Here is a 6,397-nt window from a genome sequence, read left to right on the forward strand (position 1 = left end):
CCTGAGCTGCCAGAACCACGAGGCACATCAGACACACCGAATTTACCGGCTGCATTTATTCTTCTGTGACAAGTCAGTGCCTTGAGTTTTGAGGGTCTCACTGGCCTGGGACTGGCGGTACTTTCCCAAGCCCCCGGGTTTGTGCCTGCCCACCTGCGGGGCAGGTGGCTATGAGCGGGGGGCTTTGCGTCAGGCTGTGCCCCGGCTCCATCTGCTGCTGTGGGAGGCCAGGCAATTAGCTCCCAGCTGCGTGTCACTCACGGCAACCAACAGAGCTGGTATGTTCCCTATTATCCCTTTAATTAGGGGATGTGCGGTGTTAATAATAATGCATTATATATTAATTGAAAAGGGTTGTTTCAATCTCAGGCTTGCTGTGTAGAGTCATCAGTATGAGCATATGCATTAAAAACAGATTTAAAATCCCTACAGAGTTATACAGCCCTGTGTTTTTTTGTTTGTTTGTTTGTTTTTTCAAATCATTTGACCTTAGAAGTGCTTTAGGTTGTTCCTTTTTTATATTTCATGTAGTTTTTGCATTGCACCTCACTTGGCAAACACTGACTTGTGGGAAGGCACCTGCAGCAGGGGACAGAAGCAAGACCGCGGTGTCTGGGTGTCGGTGCTGGCTCACAAGGAAGCGAATGGCAGTGCCTGAGGTGCTGGAGGGGACCCACAGCCATCGCCCAGGGATGTGTTCCTTCAGGCCAGGCAAGTGTGCTCACATCTGTGCTCCTCTGCTGCCCTCCTGTTGGCAGGAGGTGCCCTTCCTCAAGCTCAGCATTCGTTTGGGAGCCACATCTTGCAAGAGAAATGCTCCTGGCTCAAATCAATCTAAATAGGTCAGCAGTTAGCTCCTTCCCACGTGGGTGCACCCATCCCCATGTCTGCAGTTCACAGCCTGGTATAACAACAACAACAAAAAAATACAGTGCCGGTCCTGGTTCCTGTGAATAAATACACAGCTGCAATCTGCAGCACCTCGCTCCCACTGGGCTGCCTGCAAACAGCAATCAGACCCCTAGGAAAGAGAGCAGGGGGGTCGCAGCCAGGGGCTTGCTGTGGGTGTCCTGGTGGGCACACCACTGCTCCCAGCCCTGCCACTGGGCCTGGGGCTGGCTCAGCACGGAGCAGCTTCACCTCCAGCTGCTCCAGCCAAGCAGCATGCTCAGCACCAAACCACCTGGCCTCCAGCTGCATTTCTGGGGTCAGCAGTGGATTAAAACAGAAGTCCTTGTCACTAGAGGGTGAGCGATAGGGAACCTGGGGTGTTTTCCCAGCTGCAGGGTGTATGGCAGTGTGCTGTAGCGTCCTTCTCATGCACTATTCCAGCAAGGCGCTCAAGGATGTGCTTAATTAAATTGTGTAAAAAGTTTCCAGGGCTTGAAAGCATGCAGCTAAATGTTTTGCTCAGGACTTAATATTAATGCCTCAGTTTCCCTTCTCTGACACAGGGAAAGAAATATTTCCCTCCCATACAGAGTGCTGACAAGCTTAATTCAATCTTACTTGTAAAGTGCATTGTGGGCCTTAGGGAGAAGGTGCCATAAAAATCACCGAATATTTTTCTGCTCTCCCTGGCAAAACAGCACTTAGCTTTATATATTATCCTGCTGGTGATACATCTCCCTCTGGCTGACAGCGGGAGCAATTAATGTATATAAAACAAAGGGACTGTTTAGAAGGCTTGTGCTCTAAATAATCTGCTAACACCTGATGACAAATTGAAATCTGAAAAGATGGAGAAGTCAGTGTTTTCAAGGGTTTTTACTGCAAAAATGTACGCACACGTGGCCTGGGAGCAGCAACGTGAAAAGGGCTGTTTCTCAGACAACATATTTTCTGTATTCCTCATTCTACTTTATGGCCTTTGCTATTCATTTTTCAGTTTTACTGATGTTTTATAAGTTAGAAAACAGTGTTTTAACACTGTTCTCCTATTTCTTTTTTTTTTTGATTGGATTGAAAAGAAGTTGAAATCCACCTCAGAGGCAGCCAAAAGCGAGTGAAGTCGATGGAGCTGCTGCCAAAAAAGAGGCCTGCGACTGAAGCCAGCATGGGTGAGGTTAGGATAGTGTTTATTTTTGGAAAATCCAAATTATAATTAAGAACAACCCTCTAATTCTGATTCTGCATTTATACATGTTGAAAATACTCTGCAGGGGAGTATTTGATGCAACGCACAGCCACTGGCAGCAGCGCAGCTGACACCAACACTCTAAATACTTCTAATGCTCTCTTTTCATGCACGGAAATATAAGTATACTTCACTGCCTACTCCTTAGCCAAAAGCGAGTGGAAAGGTGTTTCTTCAAACTATCCCACTCAAAGGGAAATCATGCAAGTGTGTCATAGGAAAAAACACAAATGACTGAAAATATGCAGCCTTTCACCAGCAGTTACAGTAAGTCCTCACATCCTTTCCTTCCTGCCTGTGTTTTTACACACAACGTTCTGACAGAGCTCAATAGTTTTTCTTATGTTTTGTCTTTTTTCAATGACAAATGATGCTTAAAATACCACAGAGTAAGCATCAGTCATAGCTACTCACTTGGCACTTGTAATGCTTGCTGTGTGTTTCATTTGTGATTTATGGTGATGAAAATGAGTTTTAAATTTCCTGAATAGCTGACAAGGTAATGATAGCAAGTCATCAATGAGTTTTGTTTGTTTTTTAAAGTATGGGCATCAGCCACCTCCCTTTTCTGTTTGTGTACGTGTTTGCCCAGCCTTTCCAGGGCACAATATTTTGTCTCTGATGCCTGCTGCAAGTGGCACAATAAATCCTGACACCCAAAGTCTCCCAGCACGTAAACCCTGCTCGTCTCCCCTACATAAAGCAGCCAGTGTTGCACGTTGGCAGCCCTCCCCTCTGGGCTTCAGCTCCTCGAAGGTCTCAGGGAAGGATCCTGTGCAGGGGGCTGGGGTCACCTGTCCTGGGGCTGTCCTGGGGGACCTGAGCGTGCCCACCGCCCATGTGGCCACAGGTTGGGGCAGCTGCCAGCCACAGTGGCTTCCACTGCCTCATTGTGCTTCTCTTGGTGTAGCTTCCTCCTGTGCTAGGTGGGCATTCGCTTTCTGTTCCCTCCACCCTCTTGTTCTCCAGTTAATCTAAGCCTGGATTCATGGCAGCGGAGACGGCCCGTGGCCTGGGACATCCACGCTGCTGCTGTGCAGAGGTGAGTGCTGTTACCTCAGATGGAAGGGGGGGAAGAAATGCAGGGTCGCCAGCTGGGACTGCGAGTCTACGTTGTCCTCGAGGTGGGGCGTCTGTCTCCACCCACAGCACCGGCTGTTTTCTGCTTGGTTCCTTCACCTCCCCTTTGCCTGCTTTTCCCCTTGTAGCTACACTACTGCAAACATATTCCCCACCTCAGAGAAGCGCAAGGGAGCCTCTGGGCTTTCTGTTTAGCACAGGCTGCAGTTTCTTCACATGCTGCAGCAGCTCAGATGTTTCATGAACAAATTTTGGGATAGGGCTTGGCTGGGCAATGCGTGTATAAGGCGTTGATTGACACCTGTGGTACTTCTGCTTCTTGAGTAATGATGCAAAAAAAAGCCCATGCTTCGGTTCAGATGTCACCCGTGAATCTTTCCCTTAGTGCTGGGGATGAAGGCAGGTGTGCCCACGAGGTCGGGCGGTTCTGGTTTGCGTGAGCAGTGCTGCCTAATCCCTGCTGAAGCCCTGCAAGCGCCAGGGAGCCCCTGTGGTCCGAGCACTCGGAGCTGCTGCCAGGTACAGCTCAGGGGCACCTCTCGTGTAGCTGGAGGCGGCTGTTATCAGAGAGCTGCGGAGGGGAAGGGAGATGCCAGCGGCCGCTGGGTGCGAGGAGTGGCCAAGGGAGAGGCCCCACGGGGTGCTGGGTGCCTGGCGCTGGGGCAGGGCTCTGCAGTGAGGGCCCTGTGTCCTGCCTCATCAATGTGAGAGGGGTCAACCCAGAAGTCTAACAGCAACCAGGGGATTAAGATTCAGCAATAGACCAGAGCCGGGGAGAAAAGGGACTCTGCGCCACTTGTTCCTTCACAAGTCGAGGCTGTGCTGGGGTGGCACTGCCCTGAGCTGGGGCAGTCCCAGCGATGCTGGAGCACACAGCAGCCTCCAGGGACAGCCCAGTGCCTGTATCCTCTCCCCAGTTCCCCCTCTGTCCCTCTCACAAGTGATGCACCTCTTTGTTTAAAGGGAAAGAAAAAAGACTGCAAGTCTTGAGGTGATGTGTTTCATTTGCCCAGTGAAAAGCTGCAAGCAGCGGGGATGGAGGGCGACCGACTCGGTGCAGCAGCTGAGGAAGGGCTTTAAATGCAGGGGGGGGTTCACTGCTGAGAGCCCGTGATGGCTTGCTATCGGCTCCGAGCAGGGGAAAAAAGTCTCGGTGACAGCAAACAAACAGGGGCAAAGCCCTCCCCTTTTCTTAAAGATCTTCAGATCAAGGCCATGGACTGGTAGCATGTTTGTGACTAGGGCCCTGCTTTCTGCAACGTGAGCCCTGTGTGCAAATCCCACATGGAGCAGATGCCAAAACTGCAGCACTTATTTGACACTTCAGTTAAGATGGAAAACAAATGTGTTCTGTACTTATCTTTTCCCTTTTAAGCAAAACCAATCAACTTCGGAACAAGGGCTTTGGTCGCTGCATGTCTGACGTCACCTGTACATCGATGTGACTCTGCAGAGCGTGGTGGGGTCACTGCTGACCTGCCCTGATGTCAGCGGGAGAACAATCAGGCTCTGTGCTGGTGAGGCAGCAAAGCTGCTTATGTTTTGTGCAAAGAAAGAAACTCAGTTAAGCAACTTAAAGGGGAAATAAGTTAACCAAGAAATTCAGAAGGAGCCAAAAGCAATATAAGCAAAGATAGTGCAACAATGTTCCAACTGTCCTGCCAGTTAAAAAATAAATGAATAGCTGAATTAAATAAACATTGACTTCACTATGAATACATACCATGATCTCTTTTATTTTCAAGTTGTAATTGACATCCAAAGGTAAGCAATTTAAGAACTTACTGCAAGTCTTTTTTCAGTGTACATGCTGTACTTTATTGCCTTTGAGATCCTTGCGTGAATGTCAATTTTCCTTCCACTTCAAATAATGTTATGCAACATGAGAATAAATCAACTAAGGATTGCAATTACAGTTTAACTAGTGTAAAAGGAGCAAAGAAAGCACTACCCAATACAGCCCAAGCTGAAATCCTAGCTCCTTCTGTATGAAGGGGAGTTGACCTTTGTACGTGGGCCGTAGATTTCACCATTGATGACATTTGCCAGGCACAGATGTATTTTTTACCCCACAAAGTAGAATCAAGCCTTTCAGTGTCCAGCTTTTCATGCCTCCCCCCCACACCCCTTTTTTTGCTGTAGTTGCTATTATATTCTCCATTTCCAGAGACTGTCAGACTCCTGAAAAGATTGCTGTAAACCAAAAAAAGTTAAGTTTGCAAACATTATGCTTGGGGTGATGTGGGCTTGCTCTTTATCACAGGAAGTCCGGGACACAGAGAATGCAGCTGGGAACTGACGCGAGCAACCCTGCCAAGGAGCAAGCTAAACCACGGGCTATACAGCTACAGGAAAGCAGATAACGAGTGGAATTGGGGGGAATCTATAAAAGGAAAAAAAAAAAAATCCCCAAATTGGGGACCAGTGAAACCTAATTGTGAGTAATTTTCATATGTCTATACTGAAAAACAAGTCCTGATGACTCTGTGTGCAACCCTTTCTGTTTGAAGCCATTTCTATTCAGTCTGTACTATTAACACAGGCTATGTCACTGAATGGCCATGAATATATTACGAGGACTCTAGCTAATAACTACACACCTACCACTTTTAGAACCAGGCCACGGCAGTTTTGCAATAGCTCTGGCATTTACCTAATAAACCCCAACTCACTGTCTACTTTGGTAAATAATATGCAGCCTCTCTTGTAAACCACGCGTGTGGTACATTAAATACTGCTCTGCATTTAACAACCTGCTACTTTCCTGTCCTACTCTCTCGTAAGCCTAATAGGAGCTGTGGTATTAATTTAGCCTGGGTGGAACTGTAGGCTGGACTTGTTGTTCCAGCAAGGTAATTGCTTCACTATGTAAAGGACTTCTGCTTTTCATTTACAATGCACATAGGAAGTCATCTGTAATTTCAATATCCTCCCCGGTGTAGCTGAAGCAATTCTTATGCTGTGAATGTGCTCACTGCGTCAGTTCTCTGACAGGTGGAGCAGCTCTATGGGCACGGTGAGGTGTACCACCTTTAGGTGGCATTTTAAAGGGATGCTGGCTCTGCTCCACCTGTGCACGTCAGGCTGTCCTGTTACTGATCTGATGGAGGATGCGTCCAGCAGCAAGCCTCCATCCTGCTGGGGAGGGTGAGCACTGCCTGAGCCTGGACGCGTCCACAA

The 6,397-nt window shown here is 48.2% G+C and overlaps 1 long non-coding RNA gene across 7 annotated transcripts; it reads left to right on the forward strand.

The window, feature by feature from the left end:
• The first annotated feature begins 318 nt into the window (after positions 1–318).
• On the forward strand, positions 319–6,184 carry LOC137863266 (uncharacterized). Of its 7 annotated transcripts, none has more exons than XR_011100814.1 (5): positions 319–711; positions 1,971–2,065; positions 3,048–3,179; positions 4,593–4,981; positions 5,481–6,184. It is a non-coding gene; the product is annotated as an uncharacterized lncRNA (long non-coding RNA). The 7 variants fall into 7 exon arrangements; XR_011100811.1 differs by having other exon boundaries at positions 323–711; positions 3,107–3,179; XR_011100810.1 differs by having other exon boundaries at positions 325–711; positions 1,971–2,060; positions 3,107–3,179.
• The last annotated feature ends 213 nt before the right edge of the window (positions 6,185–6,397 follow it).

Source organism: Anas acuta, chromosome 12, assembly GCF_963932015.1.
Source record: "Anas acuta chromosome 12, bAnaAcu1.1, whole genome shotgun sequence".
Lineage (NCBI taxonomy): Eukaryota > Metazoa > Chordata > Aves > Anseriformes > Anatidae > Anas > Anas acuta.